Below are 20,442 nucleotides of genomic sequence, written 5' to 3' on the forward strand. Positions count from 1 at the left end.
TGAAATCCTACTGAAAGTTTACCATCACCTCCAAGGTGGAGTGAAAAAGTAATTGTGGGTACTTAACAAACTGTTTTACTGCTCTCTGTACTGCAAGGCCCACTCTCTGGACCTTACAAATTAGGGTTGCTGCTCCTCAACAATCCGTTCTGAAACATCAAAAGGGCACCTCCAGCCAACTGGCCTCTTCAGATAACATCATAGTAAAATGTCTCCTGTGCTCAGGTTGAAAATATTTTAGCAATACAGTGAGTGATCAAAAAAGTGGAAACGAATACTGCCTGAAAAACACTATTTTGAATCTGCAACGTAGCCAGGTTTTCAATTAGCATCTTATTAACTGTATCAGCATGGACAAAACAATGGAAAGGATGAAATATCGGACACTAAGTTATGACTACATTTCCTTGCATGTAACAGCACCATCTCTAGTATGCTTATCAGATACTTTTTTTTCTTCCTTTCTACCTCCAATTACTGAAAACCTCAGTATTTAAATGCGATTTGCCATGCTGTCTCAGGACCAATCTTCCAGCAGTTCCAGCATCCCATCTCCAGTAGCCATTTCAAAGGAGGATGCAAGGAACCTTACTGACCCTGCCTCAGGGTCTGAGGTGAAGGTCTGGACCAACCCCATCACTCAGGGCTGCAGAGGTAGCCCAAGAGCAGCACACCAGCTCAAGGTCTGCAGCTCCAGCAAAAGCCTCCTAAGACCGACACCGATTAACAGCTGTTTTTTGCAGTCTCATGAGCACTTTGCTCTTCTGTCTTTTATAACAGCACACTGAATGTCCTGAATCTGGTGCAGGTCACACAACAAAAGGAAAAGTCGGAGCCATGAGCTTGATACCTGGAGTCAGATTTTTCCTTCCAGCCAAACCCAAGGGAGCAACAACACAGAGGATATCGATGCTAGTAAGGATGGGATCTGTAGAATGAAGCAGCTGGTGCAAGAAGCTGATATCCACCCAGTGAACATCTCAAGGTGATACTTAGCACTATGGTCCAGAGCTAATTTGGCTCTGGGGAATGAGCACGCATTAAACAGTGTGCCCTCTCCAACCTAGCTTCAGGCAAGAAGCCTGATTCATGTGCTCCAAGATACGAACAAAAAATGCAGTGACTGGGGATGATCGCAAGATTTACTTCCGAAATGGACTCCTAATGCGAAACAAAATGCTGATATGGATGCAGGCATAAGACCAGCTATGGCTCATTTATTTGTCCTACGAGCAGCCTCCCATGAGTTGCAAATGCTCCAGTTGTTGCCATTGACCAAATATAAACTATTTCAACGCCAACTGCAGATCTATGGGTTGACAAATTTCACTCCCCTTCGCTCCCTCGGTGACCCTGGACATCCCCTTTACCAGGCCACCTGGGAAGGCGGAAAGAAGCAAGCGGTGCCAGCACCCAGTATGAACCTTTGCCTCCCACCGAGATTACCTCCCCAACCAAAACATCCTCAGCAGGTGCTAGGCTGTCAGCTCCACAAAGAGGCTGCCTTCCCCTCTCAGTCGGCTCCTTAAGTCTAGCTTCCCCTCCTGAGACGGCTCAATGTTTCCTCCTCTCACTGACCAGAAACCCCACTACCAGGAACAGAAAACAAGTTTGCCATGAATGGTGTCTCTTGTCCTCTGGAAGCCCTCCTGAGGACTCTGATCAAGGGAGTGACCTCAGCAAGAACAGGGAAACATCCTCCACAAGAAAAAGAAATCAACTACTGCAAGACACAATGAATGTAGCTGTGCAGCATGGAAATCCCCAAAAGCGACCTTTCAGTGATATTTAGATAAAATGCCAGTTCAGCAGCAGGAAGTAGCTTGCTTTCTCTTTGTTTTCCCTTCCGCCCTCTCCCACTTACACACAAATCTAAGTCACACTCTTTCTTCCGGATCCTTCACCCCCACCACAAAGTCATGAGAAACTTCAGCAAACCCAATTAATCTAAAAACCTGATTTTCTCTCCTCAATCTATTTAGGTACTTCTAATAGAAAAGTGCAATTTAGGCCGCTTAGTTCTTTGTGCAAATGAAGACCGTTTGTCTATATCCACAACCGAAACACAATTAACATTCTTCCTAGCTTAATGAGATACCGTTTTATTTTTTCTTGTGCTCACAACACTTCTATTTCTTCAGTACTCCTTCTGCGAGCGCAAGATTATGCACACCCCCATGTGAAAGAGAGCATCCGTAAGGTGCAGGTTTGCTAACTAAAAAAGAAAAAGCACAGCTCTTTTTCGCTTTGCAGATTTCTTATCATGTTGAACAGGGCACAGCGCCATGGAAAACGACGAGCCTTGCTACAGAGCAGCTTCAAGTCCAGCCTTCTCAGCCTCCTCCACTGTTTTACCAACAGCTTATGGATGGTCTTTTCTCTAGGTTAATCTTTAGGCTCTTCACGAGAAATATACAGGGTATGTTACAGTAAAGCTTCCTGTGCACGGGATGACTTCTTTCCATACCACCTGGGCCCCTCACACTGCCCACGCAGACACGGAAAAAGCCCACGAGACTGGCGAATGACATATTCACTGTTGAGGAGTTTGGACGGGGAACACACAGCTGAATGTGCCGGTCCTTTGGGCACCCTCCTAAAGCCTCCTTCTTCTGAAGCCATCTTTCACCATAACCTGATGCTCACAGAGCAGAAACAGCGTTGTAATGGCTGGCAAAGCAAAGAGCTAAACCTCCTCCTCCAAGGTCCTCCTGCTGCAGGAAAGGGGTGGGGGAGAGGGAAAGAACAGGAAAAAAAAAAAAAAAAAAAAGTAAAAAAAAATCCAGCAGTTTATGGCCTGGAGATGAACCAGATACACCCTTACATTTGCTGCAGCGTTCATTACAGCTGTTGATTACAGATTGCAGGCTCTCTTCTCTGACACGACGGGTGGCAATGAAATATCCCCCATCACACAGGCAGTGAGAGGCTGTGGGGACCACAGAAAACACAGAGGAATAAAAGCACGTGAACTGCATGTACAGTGGGAAGTTTTGGTTCAAATTTGATTACAACAAAAAGTCCAGGGAACTATCTGAACTGTCTGCCTGCAATACTTATCCACTTCACAGACTAACGTAGCACTACTTAAAGGCAGTTTACTCTGGTCAAAACAACCCGGGAATCACTGACGAGCTACTGTTAGCGCTGTCCTCTGTGTGCTTGGGTCAGATCTCACATTCTGCTCGGAAACCACTGGGTTGTGTTCAGCTTCAGCTGTCCTCCGGGGTCACAGACTAAACATTAGTTTACTTTCTTGACTCTGAATTTTCCCAGATGGAAAAAAATGCTCCCTTAGGTCACAAACACACCAGAAAATCTCCCAAGCACTCTTCATTTTCATGTGGCATTCATCTGACATGCTCTGCTTCCTACACTTACCATTTGAAACATTTATATAAATTAAAAATACAAAACAGCAGCAGAGGGCAAGCCAGAAACGTACAGATTATTTCTCTAACATATGTGGCTTTCAGTAAGACATAATTAATTGACTCAGGAAATGAAACAATCAGTGTCGTGTATTTAGAAAATCTGAAATAAATGCTAGTGTGGGAGTAATATTGCACAAAGGTTATTAACAGGAGTGATGCAGCACAGCAAAACTGGTGCGACAAACACAAATCTGTTGATGCATATTTCTCCATCAACATTTAATTTGTACTTCTAAACTAGGGTTTGTGTGTGTACTTCTGATATGTCTATTTTCTTATATTGTGCATGCCTAGTCTGTGCCTATTGGCAATGATTTTGTATGTCTTTTCTAACAAAATAATTCTTGTTTGGTTCCAGATATCTGTTTCCGTTGTGCTGCTTTCATTCGTGCTTCCTGGAGAACAAAGTGATTTGTTTGTTTACCCCAATCTCTCCAAATCAGTCGGGGAGAGGGCTGTTGTGAGCCAAAATGCTGGCTGCAAGGCTCTTCCCTCGACTCACTTCTGCAGTCACGTAAGCAGCCCCTCCTTCCCAAGCGGTGGGATGCTGGCGGTTTGAAGCGTAAAGCATCCAGCTCCACACAATCCAACAACGGTCTACACTTCCCACCACTGTTCCCATTTCAACGCCTCGCTGGGACAGCTGTCAGGGTGAAAGGAACCCTTTTTCACTCCAGTCCTACCCTGTGGGTTAAAAGTAAGATGACCCTGTAAGATAAAAGGTGTGCGTGCGTATGTGCGCAACTGCTGCTTCGGTGTCTTGCCAGTTTCTTATTTGCCAGTGTCTTATTTTCCCTGAAAATCTATTTAGACAGCATGCAGAGACCCCAGCTTATTGGCACTGTCAGAGACCAAATTCATCCAGAAAATCCTGTCAGGATTTTTAGGAGCTGGGCCAGAGACCCCCAAGATTTGGTTTGCTTTCTTGTCCAAGTTGTGAGGAGAAACTGTGGAGAAGGCAGCCAGCACGTCTGCCTCAGTTGCTGCTCTGTAGAGCTGAGGAAAGCTGTGCTCTGAGGGGAAATCCAAGCACAGCGTGGAACTGCTGTGGGATCAAATGACATGGAAAGGGCACAGTAGTTCTCCTGGCCATTGTCCTTTCCATGAAAAAAAACAAACGAGACAAAGCATAAGTGAAAATACAGGGGCCCCTATCATACTCCTCTGGCCCTGGCTGAGCTACAGCCTTTAGGGCCTCCAGAAAGGAACCAGAAGCTACTGGCATATCACAGAATCACAGAAAGGTTTGGGTGGAAAGGGGCCTTAAAGATCACCCAGTTCCAACCCCCCTGCACGGGCAGGGACACCTCCCACCAGACCAGGTTGCCCAAAGCCCCATCCAGCCTGGCCTTGAACACCTCCAGGGATGGGGCATCCACAGCTTCTCTGGGCAGCTGTGAGGTGAGGAGATAACAGCCAGAAAGAAGGACAGACGGTAGGTCTGAAGAAAGGTGGAGAGCTGAGTTGTTTCTCGAGAAGTGGTAGGGCTTGGGACTAACGGAGCAAAACGCAGAGCTTATCACTTGTTGGCTATGCTGCAAGACAGGGACAACTAACGGGACTGCATTATCCTCTGCTTTCAGTGCCCAATGCAATGGGTGTGCTCTGGGGCAGACGATGCAGATGTGCTACCCCAGCTGCCCCCCGCATCCTGCGCCTCCCTCCCACGTGCCCGTACTCACACCACCACCCACCCGTCCTCCCTGCCCCGCACAACGCCGTTACAGCAGCTGCACTCTCATGAAGAGCAATGAGAAGGGGAAGTGGGAAAGGAGGCGACGGGGGCTGAGACACAGCAGTTTGTCCAACTGCTTTCTGCTAGATAGGCAAGGAACAGCCGCAGACATCTCTCTTTCAGAAAAGGAAGCCGCAATTTCATTTTCCATCAAACCCTGACCACGTTAAGAAGCAGCTTTTCAGAAGTCGCAGAATGTCACCACTTGCCCATTCCAGGTCACAAGCAAAGACACTATGAGGATTTTCAGAAAAGTCAAAATAACAAAAAACAAACAAACAAACAAAAAACACGTTAAGACCGTAACTTCAGAGCAACAAACCTCTCTACACTTCAACAGCAATAGTTTCATTTTAGCAACCGTGTTGGTAGGAACTGTCAGCAGCGGACAGAAAGACTACGAGTTAGAAAGAAGAAAACAGAAATAGCAAAATATAAGCAAGGCCTACTGAAACAGTTCATAGAAATCAGGAACACAAATTTGCTGACCAACGTATTTGCCTATATATTTTTAACACTCAGATTTTAAGAGAAAGTACGTTTCACCACATTTGCAAAAATCAATGTCCCTAGCAAGTACGAACTGAACTGCCGCCACCAGGACCTGACCGTCACTTACTGAATGGGTTCTTAACTTCCAGCAGAGCTACTGAAAAACAACTCTGTGGAAAAGATTACATGTATTGACAGACATGGGCAGTTCTTAAAACACACCAGAAAAATATTTGGAATATACTGAAATCTGCCTTACTTGACTGATAAACTAAAAAGGCCTAAATGAGTAACACAAACCAGATTAAAGTACGTGACCTACAAAAAAATAGACCACAAGTGGCTTGTGTGTCCTTGAAGTAGACTTACTTATAGAAATCAGACCAAATATCACTGAAATATTTCTACATATTTAACTATAAATAATTCTCCAATGTAAGTTCAGCAGCTTTCTAGTAGAATATCATATTTCAACAATTGTCCCCAGCTTGTGAAAATTTGCATGAGGTTTTTTAGCTTTGAATATCAGCATTAGTGAAATACTGTATTCGCTCTTGAGGTGTGATGAGCTGTTACAAAAAATAAATATCTTGCAGGGGACATTGTGATGCCAGCTCTAAGACAGAAAAGACAAAGTTTGAAAAAAGTAATTAGAAGCATTCCTACTATTCTGATCAGTTTAATGTGTAAAACAAACAAGCATAGAAACACTCATGGACAAACAAAACTGTTGTGGGTACTTCACAGGTTCACGTCTCCTCACCCCAATACAGTACAGATGAAAGCAGTCTGTCCAACAAGTGAAGGTAGCAAGGATTTGTGTAGCTGCAGTATGTGTTGTGCAACATTTTCTTTGTCCTGATCCAACAATATTCTTTTCTTTCACTCCCATCCACTAACAGACCAAATGTAATAAACATTCAGTCACAAATTCAGAGAAAACTTCAGCCTCCTACAGGCTATGGCCATAGATTTTGCATTTCTGGAATTCAGTTTTTTTAAAAGCAATTTTCAAATACTTGTATCCTTAATCTACTGTCTTATTTTCAGCAATTGCTACTGATCAGTCTTCAGAATTGACGTAATTTTGAGGGCTACAGAAGTTTATTTGAAAAAATAACAACTGCAGCAGGGATGCTAGCAACGACCATAAAAGATACAACCGCTATGCAAGGACAAAGGGCAAATATTAGTGCCGAGTTCCTTGCAGCACTCAGTACTCAAAAATATGAGCTTAAATGTCATGGTTTTGTCAATTCTCCAAGTGCTAGCATTCCTCATAAAAGTGGTGTGTTACTGCAGGCCAAGTTTATCAGAAACTCACTTCTTCTAAAGCACATTTCTCACGGATGCAGAAAAGCCTGGAAATGCAAAGGATGCATCCCAAATTATTTACTTTTCTTAAAGTTCATGAATAAGTCACTCTCACGACTGATGTACTTGACTTTTTTTTTTATATGCTGAAGGCTAGCAGCAGTGACGCCAGCTTCTCCTGCTACCTCCTGGTGCCTCAGTATTCCTGCCTTCCTCCCACCACACCTTCTCAGGAATTCATACGCAAGCTGCCAACCCCAGCAGTCAAATCTCCAAGGCAAGGCAGCAGGGATGGTGCTTCTGCCCACAGTTCCTTGCCTCGCTCCTCCGGCCTAGCTGAGAGCAGGTATCTGCATTTCGGCTCTGCTGGATCACGGTCTGCCACCTAATCAAAACCGCTTTCAGCAACGGGTTAAACTAAGAGACTAGAGGGACTACCCGCTGGCACAAGAGCAGGACCAAGAGCTGAATACGAAAATTGGCTCAGAGCAAAAGGTTAATGAAGCCTGTGGCCCCCTCTGAGAGTGGGCAGTGACAGACACTGAGGCAAACAACACAGCGGCAGGGCTGGGATCTTGTGAGGCGCCTCCCAGACTGGGGTGACGATGAGCACCCCAGGAGTGAGTGCCCCAAACTACGACCACATTTACTGGTCACTGGTGGGGCAACAACTCAGTGTTGTCTGAGTTCAGCCCCCGCACTTGCAGCACTGATACCCTGTGGTAGCCTACACCAACACCAGTGACTGGCCCTAAGCTTTGCAGGGGTTGCAAGGCCGGACTGAGGCTTCTCAGGTTTGCCTTGTCTGAACTTTTCTTGACCTGCCCGCAACTTTGTTTTAACTCGGTTCAGCTCTAACAACCCTTTTTCTTGATTGCCCAGATGTCTGTGACTAATTGTTTTTACTTCTGTTTACTTTTGCGTGGTACCGTCATGATTTTACAACTCTAAAACAATGATGTGGCGTAGAAAAATACAGGCCTGGTACGATAACAGAGGTCTTGAGAAGCAGAGATGGAGGATGCAGCAGGGAGGAGAACAAGAGATTGGGCACAGACTATCGACACTGGAGGCACTGTGTCTGTAGATGGCGCACCCATGGCCACCTAAAGAAATATAGATTTGGGGATGGCCAAAACTGCTTTTAGGGGTCATAAACAGAAGAAAGAAATAGTATCCTGTGTGCGAAGAGTACCACACACGCCAAATTCGGATGTAACGTGTTACTGCAAACCAGTGGAGAAAGAGGCAAGTTTGAAAGCTTGTTAGCAAACATGAAAAATGACCCCAGGTGGATCCTAGAGCGAAGAAGAAGAAACCCTCAACACAAACATCATTTTCCTCCCAGTGAAGGACTTCAGATGCTGACAGCTTGCTGAAACACCCCCATCCCCACCACCAAAATGAAACCACCAACCTTAGGATCCAGAGGAGCAGGGGAAGGGTGAGCATTACAGCAGGAAAAAGAGGTAGGTACTGCACATGCCCAATCGTTTTAATTGCATTAAGTATTTCTTTTCCTGTAATTATTGGATCTGGACAAAGAATGATTCCTGAATTTGACTACAAAGATTTTATTTATATCAACAACAACAGCTTCTTGGCATTAGATATAAAGTGATTCATCTTTGCCCATAAAAAGAGATTTTATTGTAGCAGCACAGATGTAGAATTTAATGTCATTCTTCACCATTTACCTGCACCAGCAGATGCTCCTGTCATCCTGTATTTTTGGAGAGAAATCTTTAAACAGCTGGGAGCACTAATTTTACTAAGTTTCCAGCTTTTTAAGTCCTGCAGATCTCATATCTGTAGCTTCTTTTAGAAAGTCCTTATGGACTAACAATGCAAGAATGAGAGAGAGAGAGAGAGAGAGAGAAATAACATTGTCAGGATAGTTTGTGATCGCTGGGATCCATGCTCCAAGCACAATCTATTTGCTTCCGCTAAAAACAAAAAATGATTGCCCACTTGCAGTGGTATCACTGTGAATTATAACGTGTCTTTGTCAAATATTTTTAAAACAGTAAATGTGATCAAGCTACAACTTTTTAACTGTGTCTGACTTAAAATAAATAAATAAAAATTGGGGAATGACTGGCTGTTTTAAACACCAAAAGAATTCTTTCTATATAAAAGGTTAGCTTCTGTGAGAAGTGAAACAAGCTAGTACTATGACAAAATGAAATCAGATTTATTGAACTCTTCTACCAACAGCTTTCAATCTTTTCTGATTTTAAAGTTCCCTGAAAATTTTCCAGTGGAAGAACATTTCAGTATCAGCTAATTTAAAGCTACTGATTGTAGGCTTGCTTTCCTTAGTCATTTTTCATGGGCTTATTTGCATAGCTGATGGACAATGTAAAACCACTGACTTAAACATTATAAGAACCAAACCAGCTGTGACTGTCAGGACTGATTTTTTTTTTTCATTTTACATTGTTTCCATCTGCTCAGGACTACACAAATTATTCACCTAACATTCTACATTTTTCCATGTTTGGTCTTAATCTAGAAGAAAATTTGTATTCGGGAAGTGTGAGCATAAGCCTTTCTGGGCGTTTTCTAGTAGTGAAAAGTGGAAGCCTAATAATACCTCTTTATCCAATTAAGAAAAAAAAAAGTCATTTTTTTCCAACAAAGAAAATAAAACCAAAGTGTAACTGAAATCCTACATGGCAAATAGTTCTTTGTGAGGTATGCGCTTACAAAAAGCAAACAAACAAGCAACTCACTAACAACAATGAAAGTGAGTTAAAAAAAATCAGAGTCTGGCATTACCTACAGCGAATGAAGCCAGGCACCTCTGGCTGAAATGCGTGAGACCAGCACTTGACCTGTGCCCAGCAGGTCTTTTAATACCGAAGCTGTAACTGTACCAAACCCCTTTGAAAATTCAGGCTACTCATGGGTGATGCAGAAACATTGGTATCAGCGTGCATTCAACAAATGTCAGCTCTTTGTTAACTCTTCCACTCTGAAAAGCCCTGTGGCTAAGTACAGGAGGGATGGCTCTGTGATACTGAAGACACAGATTTTAGGGACAACTCCACAGACAACGAGCTACAGAATTGCAGCATTATCTTGTCTGTGAAACGGAGAGCTAGACAACCTTCAGGGATGCAACCTCCATTCACAATAAAGCCACAACAATATTGTTCTCTATGCTTCTGCTGTACTATAATTTTTTAATGATCTAAGCCCCACTCACAGTGTAGCTAATTTCATTGACTGGTATGCTAAAGTCCAATCTTACAAGCGGATCAGTGTTTTCAGAAGTCTATAAGGGGGAGAAGGTATAGAAGTTTGACGGTACAGTCAAGTAGAAGATGCAAACGTAAGATATTTGCTGAGATTTCAGTTTTTAAAACACTATGACCACCACACAAACGGGCAGCTGTGCTTGCAGTTAAACTGGGGTAACAGGAAACATCACAAAACTGCAGCAATGTTTGCCTTTTCTATCTGGGAGTGGGCAATGGTGGCACCAAGACAACCAGTGTAAAGCACATTCTATTTTCCTTCCCAGTGACATCCACAAGTCACTCCTGCATAAGTAACAATAAAGTTTGCACAGACTTATCTACATGGATTTTCCCAATCTGATCAGTCATATTAGAAAAGGACTCTTTATTCTGCCAAGATTACAGATCAGACTGCAGGAGTCAATAGTCTAAAATCTACGATTTTCTTCCCAGTTCTGGGACAGCTGTGACTGTGTGGTAATTGCTGCACCTGTTTTTCAAGCACCTTTACAACCACAATCTTTTCAGCTTTCAGATTCAGATCTTCCTTTTTTGATCACGAGTATGGAAAGTGACCTCAGGACAGAAGACACCTTATGCTTTTTGGGCTATATGATTTCAAAGCTAAAACGTTAAGTTACAATATGCCGGTGTCATCTCACTAGTGATGGATGCAGCTGGTCATAGACTAGTCTGTGATGCTCCTATTTAGTGCACTTATTTTGTCTACTCTAATAAAAGACACCTTCTGTTGGATGCCAAGTACTTACTGGTACTTACTGGTGCTTCTGGCATAGGAGAAAAAGCACAGTTTTTAAACAAGACCCAATGGGGAAATTACAAGCTGCTTTTACTTTAAGTCTTGAAGAAAAATCATCAGAATTTTTGTTGTCTGTGCTGCCTCTTCCCTTCACTGCAGAACAAGATATCCATGTTCTTGATTACAGATAATCTGGAGTACCACCAAATCCATTTCTCCATAAAGCTGAATAAATACCAACAAACTTGCACGGCAAAATACAATCACTTGAGCTCACTTGTTCAAAGCTCTGGGTGGCTGTTTTATCCCACTGCTCCCAACAGTGCCTTCTTGAAAAATCAGGAAAAAAAAATCCATTTTTCCTCCTTCCACACAAATACTATCTGAAAGATATTATATTCCTACTTTCCTTCTCAAAGAAATAAAAGGCTGGGTGGCGATGTTATTTGACTTTATCACTTAACCCAGCAGTGCAAATGGGTTAACACACGTAACCCATTGTTCATCTTCGTATAAAGCGCACCAACAGGCACCATACAAAACAAAGCAGATTTGTCACATATATCAATTCAAAATAGAAAAGGGTTTTCTTCCTGTTATAGTATATGGATTTCAAAGTTGATTCATAGAGAAATAGCAGGGAAATAAACATAAAATACTAAAGCTTGCAATTCGGAAATGAAATGCTACCTTCCTAACTACACATCTGAAATGTTTACAGAAGATATTCTTTTAGAATTTCTCTTCAACCATCTTTTTAGCATACTGTTAAAGACATCACACTTGAACTAGCAAAGAACTCATTTGTTTGAGAGTGCATCAGTTGATCTAGAATACCTTATATTACTTCCTACCCCTAACCTCTGATTTCTCTTTTCCTTAGTTCTTATTTCTATAGCCTACGAATATGAAACAGCAACAAGCAAAAGCAGCAGAAACATTTTTTCCACTAACAATGAAAGCATCAAAATCACTTGGATTGATAACTGCAATTCTGTACCAAGCTTAAACCACCGTAGACTGGAATGTGAAAATACTAACAACTCTCCTGCTAAAATGTTGAAGAACCATCAAGAGAAAAAAAAAATATATATATATATATCACAAACCAAACTAAACTACTTATGTACATGCGTAATTAGAAAGCAAGAAATTCCTCTCCCAATGAGTAACAGTGGATAGAATTACATTAAAAATTGGCTCTTGCTGCAGGACATGGTATCAAGCCAAACTGAATGGAGTCTGATTATTTACCATCTTTTCTGCATTCCTACTCCAAAGAGATTATTACCGTGATATCTGAATGATTAACTTGCCACAATTTTAGCTTTGTTTTTACCAGTCTTCTTCTCTTTCCTAAAGCTGTTACTTTATTTTTGTAAGGAAGGTGTTAGTTTTTTGGTTTTTTTTTTTTGCTTTCCTAAAGACTATGCAGATTCTTCATAGTAAAATCACAGAGTTCCTGTATTAACCTGGGCTCATGCATTAAAAGAAACAGAATACAGGGAATCCCATTTTCTACGTAAGGAATAAAGGTGTTGAAAAATATTTCAGAAGTGTTTTCCTTTAGGTTCTGTGTCAGTTTAGCTAGAAATTCCCCCTGAAGATAATATCTTTACTCCACATCTTAATGCCCAGCGAAGACCACCAAAAAGAAGAAAATCAACAAAAAGTGTCTCACAGTGGTTGCTTTCCCTCCCACCACCCATAAAAATCAGTGCTGGTGCCTTGGTTTAAAGAGGTTTAGCTCCTAAAGCCAGACCTTGTTCATTTAGTGCTCATCACCTTCACCGAAGACTAAGGTACCTGTCCGTATTAACATGCACGTCTATTAAATGGAGCCTGTGTCACCTTGCGGGATGGCATTAACGAACATGAGAGTGTCAGCTGAAAAACAAGAAAAACACCTCAAGATGGAGGTTTCTACATTTCTGGAGCAAAGCTCCCAACTGAAGTGGCGGAAACCCTGCTAACCAAGGATGTTTACAGGACTTTCTACCACGCCTATAGGCTTACACTGCTGGAGCTTTCTCCACACAACCGGTGTCTTTCCACACAAATATTCTACTTGGCAGCTGCCTGGGACAATTCCCAACATCACCTTATCAAAATCACAGCACATCTGACTAAAGGAAAGTCACCAAAGTGAACGTGTACAGTCACAGTGAAAACGCCTCCTTTCAGAAGCACGAGATCGACGTTCAAATGCTCCACTGAAAATAGCTTGGTGTTAACAGCTGAGCAGTGCTTTCTTATTCTTTGTCTTTGTTTGCTCAAGTTAACCTGGGCAAAAAGTCAACAAGAAAGTACAATTTCAGACAGTGTATTTTTAAAATTCATTCAAAGACAACTACGCTCTCGCAGAGGCCTGAGCCACAATCCATCTTTTAGACCATCTCATCTGCGTGTTCTAGGCATTTCTGGGGTTAAAATCTAGCAGGAGTTGCCTTACGATTTTTTTAATATGGAAATTACAGAACAATCTTGAACATAATTATTCCCAAATGGATATATTTTCATTTCAAAGCCAAATTAGCATAAACACATTTGAAGAAGAAATTGACATTCCCTGCCTGTCATGCTTGCCTACAAACCCCCAAAATACTTTGGCACATTTTATTTTTAGTTTTTGTAGCATACAGTCTCTCCAAACAGAAAAAATACTGTTAAAAATACCACGACAGAAAGCTCCAACTGAGCTGGAACTACCTTCTCTTCTGTACCGCCTACAGCTTAGCAGAGATACAGTTCATACAGGCTCCGTTTAACTCTACAAAAAATGGTTTACTGCAAATTCCTCTATTTCTTTCTTCAGTAGGAATGTGAGATGCCTTTTTTCCTGAAACTTAAACCAGAAACGTCTTCAGCTGATGCTCTTCCCGTTTTTCTGGGAATCCTATAAGCAACTGCCGTGCAAGTCTGAGATTCTCTCAAGTGTCAGCTCTCAGGAAAAGGCTTAGACAGAACTTCAAATTAAAACTCTGAGATGTTTACTAGCCAGCGAAGCTTCACTTAGAGCTAAATAAAACACAGAATACTGGAAAAAAAGGCCAAACCCAAACTGGGACACAAATTCTAAATCTAAGGAAATAGACCACAACTCTAATAAATAAAACAGGAACTCTGAAAAAGCACTCACATGTTTTCATGCCTGTCTCCTCAGTCCTCCCCCCTGCCATCCACCCTCTCGGATCGTCACTCAAAGCTCTGTGTTTCCAACAGAGCACTCCCCTTCCAAACTATTAACAATTCAGTCCATAAACAGCGTTTTGTTTTTTTTTTGTTTTATTTTTTTCTTTACTGTGGCAATTTTCCAAGTAAGGACTGTGGGATCATCACACAATTGTTTTTACCACGGAACAATAACTACTTAGTACCACTATGTAATCATTAATTAGGAAGCAGAAAAAAAAATAAGAGAAGCTGCACTATTCTCTGCTGATATTCTGCTAGGCACTTAAAAACCTCAAAAACACAAGCTAAGCACTTATTAATAAACAAGTAACTGGAGAACTAAACACAGTGGTGCCAGAAGTAGGCACCACTTAAAAGCCATTTAAAAGGCTTCTAGCTGTGGCACTGTGCTCCTGCTGTTTTATGGATCATTCTCTTAAAGAATGACCTGATCAATGTCTTAATTGCTGATAAAGCCACATAGAACAAGAACAGCAGCAAGCAGGTTACTCACCCTTACTCCAAGAATTTAGCTCTGTTTTGACCCTGGTGCTGAGACGAACTGGCATCTACACAACGAGCAGTCCTTCGCCAGCAGACAGTTGCAAGTTTAAGCATTTGTCAAACTAAGAGGGTATCTGGGGCAGGGCTGTCACTGCCGGTAAGTATTGCACCCGTCATTTGCCACTGCAGGCACATCGGGGATCTTCAACCACAGTTTTCACTTCAGAGCAAGTTCTTCTTCCACTGCCCATGAGTTGCTGCCCAACAATCTGCCTCTAAATGCATCCTTATCACGGGCTAACCTTACACACCTTTGTTCAGCCCTACAAATTCACTTCAGGCCCATTTATCACAGATTTCCCTGTTACTACGGGGAAACGGCAGGACAATACAGCAGACAGCAAGTTTCACCTGTATACTGGTGATCAAAAAGCACAAGCAGCCAAACAGCCTGAATCCAGAGAACCCAAGCTGTCCTTCATAAATCTTTAAGCTGCTCCTTAAATATACAGCAAGAGTTCTCCTACCGACTACCGTCTGATATTATGGTATTATCGATATGCATGCTTACACTAGTTAAATATTTTGTCCATAACCAGTTCACATCACCTCTAAATCAGATATATGGGCGTTTCTGTTTCTTTGCCTCTATCTTCCTACGCCACCATGCTGTTACCTGTAGGCTGTCATTAGTCCTCTGGTGGACTACGACATCCTGCTTGTCAGTTATCACCTAGCTGCTACCAGCCGCATTCCCAAGCTCCCTATTACTCAGCTACATAGCTGCAGCAATTAAAAACCACATTTTGCCAGCCCCCCTGACACATCCAGACTCCTCTTGTAACATCATGCCTTTTATCATCCCCGTAGCCTTTCTCCACATCTGTTACACTCTGAGCTGAGGTTTCTCGGATACTGCAGTGTTGCTCACTTACTAAGCACCAGCTAAGGTGCCCTCCCTCAGTGGAAATACTCCTGATGCTTTCCTGGATCCCATCTATCGTTTTCACGAGGGTGTCAGATTGATGGCCCAGATACCAACCCAAACCCACTTACCCTCACACAGGCCTTTCTCCTTCGAAGTCTTCAGCTGCTGAACTTCCTGTTCATGGGAAAAGGTCTTGCCTTACTTCCCAAACTGAAGCTGTAGCACCACTCAATCTCAGGCATTCCAGTCAGGTGCCTAGGCTCTGTTAAGTCAAGAGAAAAAGGCAGGAGCTGGGTGCCTAATTAAAAATCTGCCTCTTTCCACTGATTATATAAGAGCTTAGCCTGCTAATTTTGACACCAAGGTTAAAGTCGGTAAGTGAATTCCTGCCAGCGTGAGGCCTGACACTTTGCTGTGTTAAATTCCACCCCTTTGGTGCTATCTAATAGCGCAGGTAATTGTTCCTGTACAGTCACTTCATCTAAGACACTGCCCTCGGAATGAATGAATGTCCTTCTCCCACCAGCAAGTTTCAACAGCCTGCTTTCAATACATTACAACAATAACAACACACACACAAAAAAAAAGTCAACTAACTTCATAACTAATTCATCTTATATATCCACCTGTTGTCTCCCCTTGTGCCATTTCTCTACTTGAGTACTCCACTAACCTTCCTCCACAGTAACTTTGAAGCCACCCGATACTAAATGCTTCAGTAGAATCCAGAGAGACCAGATCTAGCACAGCTTTCTTTTTCTAGAAAACCTAATTTCTTAATAAAATAAAAAAAGATATTAGGTCAGTCTGACATGACCTGTCTTAGTAAAATAGATTATATTTTATCCTCTTTCTATTCATCTCCCATGTCTTTAATTATTCATTCCTTCAAATTTTTAGTAAGGTTTTTAAGGTCAAATTAACAACTCTAAAGTTGCCTAAATCATATTTTCCACTTCCTTTGAGAGTTATATTATATTCAATAGTATCAAGTTACAAAAATCCTTTTAAAAAATCTTAGCTGATCTATATTTTAATTACACAGTAAAAAAGGTTCTTGTAAGAAATTCCTAATTGCATGGCAACTTAACAAGCCACTCTGACAGCGTGAAAGTGATTGCTTTTAAAACATACAAGATTCAAAAACCGCATGCTTCTTCTGAGATTACAAGAAGTTATGTGAAATTATGAGTGAAATATCCAAGACTTCTTGAAATCTCCTGAGACCTCCAAGTGAGAAGATACACAGCAAGATATAGCTATGGCCCTTTTTTAACTGTGCCAAGTGAAATCCCACTGCCAATCTGCCTGGGATCTGTTACACAGCCTCTGTAAGAGGTACATAGTACCTTAAACTGCCACCATTCAGGACAATTTCTTACATTCACAAACTGTTAACCGTGTTCATGTAGACTTTCTGATTGGTTGGGTCTCTTTCAAGCATTCTAGATCTGGAGAGGTTTTCGTGCTGAGCCATGATTTTCCTAATAAAATTTAAAAGTTTTTTAAAAGGATAAATACATCACCCAGTTCAAGAAAATAGTTCAATAGCATGTAAGAACCTTTTTTTTTTTTTCCTATAAGAAACTTCCTGTTCTTTTAGGACTTTTATATCTCTATCAAAGACTTCTCCTGATGTAGATTTTAAGACTGACCCATCTTCCTGGGAGCCCTGGATCACTGGCAACTGCTCCTGACTTCACCAAGGGCTGCTTTTGATGTATGGAGGTCTAGACTTGAGGACTCACATGGTCACTTCCAATCTTACCTTCCTAGCTACATGGAAAATACCGCTGCAGGCAAACTCTGACCCCGAAATAGAAAATGATCCATAAACGAAGTTCCCAAGAATGAAAGCAGTATGGCAGGGAGCTGATTTTTTGGGTTGGGTTAGAAGTTTTGGATTAAATGCTACCCTCTCAGCATGTTTTAGTGAAACCATCCTTCCTGAAATGCTCACAATGATGATTCTGTGGTGGTTTGGCTATGTGTCTCCCAAGGATAATGCTGAGATTATTAACAACTAGGTACTGGAAAAATTGTAATTTAAACACTGTAATAGCTTTATAATTAAAATGCAAGCGCAGCGGTAAAACTAGTATGTTATTGAATCAAATGTAAACTAGGACAGGATAATGTTTCAAACACTCCTAATATCTTGACGTAACAGTAGCATTTAATTCTAGAAAACCCTTCATTTATTTTGTGCTTGCACGGAACCTAATGTAGGTTAAATACTTGTGAAAGACACAGAAATCATCACAGTGAAGAAACAAAGTAATAACCCACAGACGATTGTATTCTCCAGACGCTTAAAACATTTGAAATTCTGCTTCTTTCTTTTCCCTAAGTCTCTGCCCTCTACAGATGTTCTCATTAGCTCAGTATCATCATGTCCTCTAACCCTGCTGTCAGTCTCTCTCCGTGCATTCAGGCTCTACTCAATCTGATTACGCCTGCGTTTAGTGTGTTATTCAGACTCAGCCCTTTGTCTCTGTCTGCATTGCTGGTGTCATGCTTAATTCTTCAGACTAGAATCAGCAGAGTCAGATAGAAAAACACTTAATGTAATGTAGAACATTATCAAAAGGCCAACTGCCTCACATTATGCACTAGCTGCACACGTAGTTACTGCAATTATACACACTAATCAGTCACGGCATATGCAACTGATCCAGCACTAACAAGAAGATGATGAACATGATGGTCTACGAAACACAATCACTGCATATTTAACACAGCCATGTATTCACATGTGGCCTGCTCTGCATTTTAATATACTTTACCAAACTGGTAAGAAGGGAAAAGCAAGAGGGGAAGGAACAAGCTAATTAATGTTGGTTTTTATATATAAAAAAAAAAAACATAACAAAAGCAGATAGCAAGCTTGCATTAAAACTAACATTAACAGTCACAAAGAAGCTTTATGTGCTCGGAAAAAACATCTCTCCTTAGTCAGTCACTTGTGCAGTTTGCCTACTAGTCACATAGACCAGAACGTGCTTTAGCAGAGCACATTTTCAGTAGATGTCACCCAGGCACTGACTGAAGAGATGGCAAGGACTGCTACTTAAAAAGGGTGCCCTGGAAACAAATTATGTTCCTACGCACACGTTAAGGAGGCACAACCAAAAAAGCTATGTGGAGCTTGATACATACAACACTGAGCTTGACTCTTGATGAAGAAACACTGAATCCAAATTAGTTGAAAGAAAGCATGCACCAAAACATCAAGCAAGCAGGCAAACAGAAGTGGGTGGCATTCTCTTCTCTTTCTTTCACATTTCCTCTTCAGACCCAACCTAACACCAAAGCTTCAAATGAGTAGTGGGATCTGTCTATATGGAGTTGATTGCGCAGGCCAGGGCCATTTTTGAGAAACACTTAATTAGGATGATATGCTGTCCCTGCAGGGCAGCCCTAAATGCTGTTTTTTCCTCTATTGTTATGGATTTCTTTGAAAGTGTGGAGGCAGACCCCACAGGGGAGAAGGCATGGCTGTCTTGGGGAAGAATAAGAAATTCTTTTTTAATTTCTTCAGTAAGAAGCAGCACTGAACTGGACGGAGATGCAGGATTGCCCCAGGCATATCTTTTCCAATGGAGACAATGACTAACAGAAGAAAGAAAGATGGCATGAATGACTAGTATTACTGCAATTCCTTTTAAGTCTCAGTAAAGCTAGCTCCAGGCTCTGGCAATGCTAATTTGCTGCTGGCAACCTCATCCCCGCCTTCCTGGGATCCAGAAAGATCTGTAAGTGCATGCCTGACTCCCAAACTATTCTTAACTGAACCGTATGAGATGGCACAAGGAAAAATTACACACAAGCCCCCGGAGCATCCCGTTGTGCACTGTATTCCACTCTGCCCCAGTTAAATAACCCAGTCCACAGTATTCACTGCTTGCTTTAATTCCAGATTCAGGTACAATCGTGGTAATACTCCTCCCTGGACTTTTCAGAAACTGTTCCTCAGTCTGCATTGAGACACGCATCTGACACAAGAAAGGCAATTGCTACATGAGAAAGTGGGTTTGCTGACTCTGCCTGAGATACATATAAGCTTGTTCGCCCTCAGCAGTAGTAGGGAAAAAATGTCTCTGAGAAGTAACAACTGTTCACCACTGTCTCCAAGACAACACCGTTTGCTGAGCTCTGTAAAACGACACTGAGGAGACTGCATCAGGGCTGAGGAGGGTTCCCTCCCAACTCCTGCACATGATTAACCACATGGCCACAAGTCTGGTATTTCACCTCTCACGGCCTCCGGTTCCCAGGCCAGCAAAACCTTCTGCCTCTACCAGATGACCTGATCGACTGGCTGCCTGCTTCGTAATGCCTTGTGGAAAGGCCGTGTCCCACACACCAGCATGTGTGGCCACCGCTCTCCCTCAGTCCCTGAAAATCCCAGACGTGAGGTGCAGCTGGTGAGACCGACACAAGGCCCACCACGAGCCACTGTGGCCCAGAGGAGGCAAGAAGAGCCCCATGGTGCATCTCAGGGAGCAAGAGGGGAAGAAGGTCACCCTCACAAGAGTATTCTGCTAACAGGAACCCCACCAGGACACACATTCACCTCACGGCCTGGTAATGCAGCCGTCATCTCCTCACACTCCCACATCACAGGACGTAAATGCTCTTTAACTGTGGAGAAGGAAATGCTGACAAATGTTTGTGATGTGCCCGACGGATCAGCTCCTGACCTAAAGGATATTGCTCTATGCTAGAGCAATATTCAGTGACAGATCTGCCTTCTTCCCCCTCCGTTACCTCAGGATGTTCAAAGCGAGGAAATCTAAAGACACACCCAGTTTGTCCTTATAGCAGAAATAGGTTAAAATATGGACCTTTCAGCA

The 20,442-nt window shown here is 42.3% G+C and overlaps 1 protein-coding gene across 50 annotated transcripts in view; it reads right to left on the reverse strand.

The window, feature by feature from the left end:
- The window catches only part of INPP4A (inositol polyphosphate-4-phosphatase type I A), a 120,697-nt gene that overhangs the window by 56,730 nt on the left and 43,525 nt on the right, over nt 1–20,442 (reverse strand). For 4 of the 50 annotated variants that reach the window (XM_040542847.1, XM_040560712.1, XM_040554388.1 and 1 more), the window contains exon 2: nt 15,715–15,848. The exons of 43 other annotated variants lie outside the window; for them this stretch is intronic. The gene's annotated coding sequence lies outside the window, so the exon portion shown is untranslated. Of the gene's footprint in view, nt 1–2,824; nt 2,930–14,119; nt 14,152–15,714; nt 15,849–20,442 lie in introns of those variants that run through there. 3 more of the 50 variants (XM_040552203.1, XM_040563991.1, XM_040555943.1) reach the window with 2 other exon arrangements.

This window comes from Cygnus olor, chromosome 1 (genome assembly GCF_009769625.2).
Source record: "Cygnus olor isolate bCygOlo1 chromosome 1, bCygOlo1.pri.v2, whole genome shotgun sequence".
In the NCBI taxonomy this organism is placed as follows: domain Eukaryota; kingdom Metazoa; phylum Chordata; class Aves; order Anseriformes; family Anatidae; genus Cygnus; species Cygnus olor.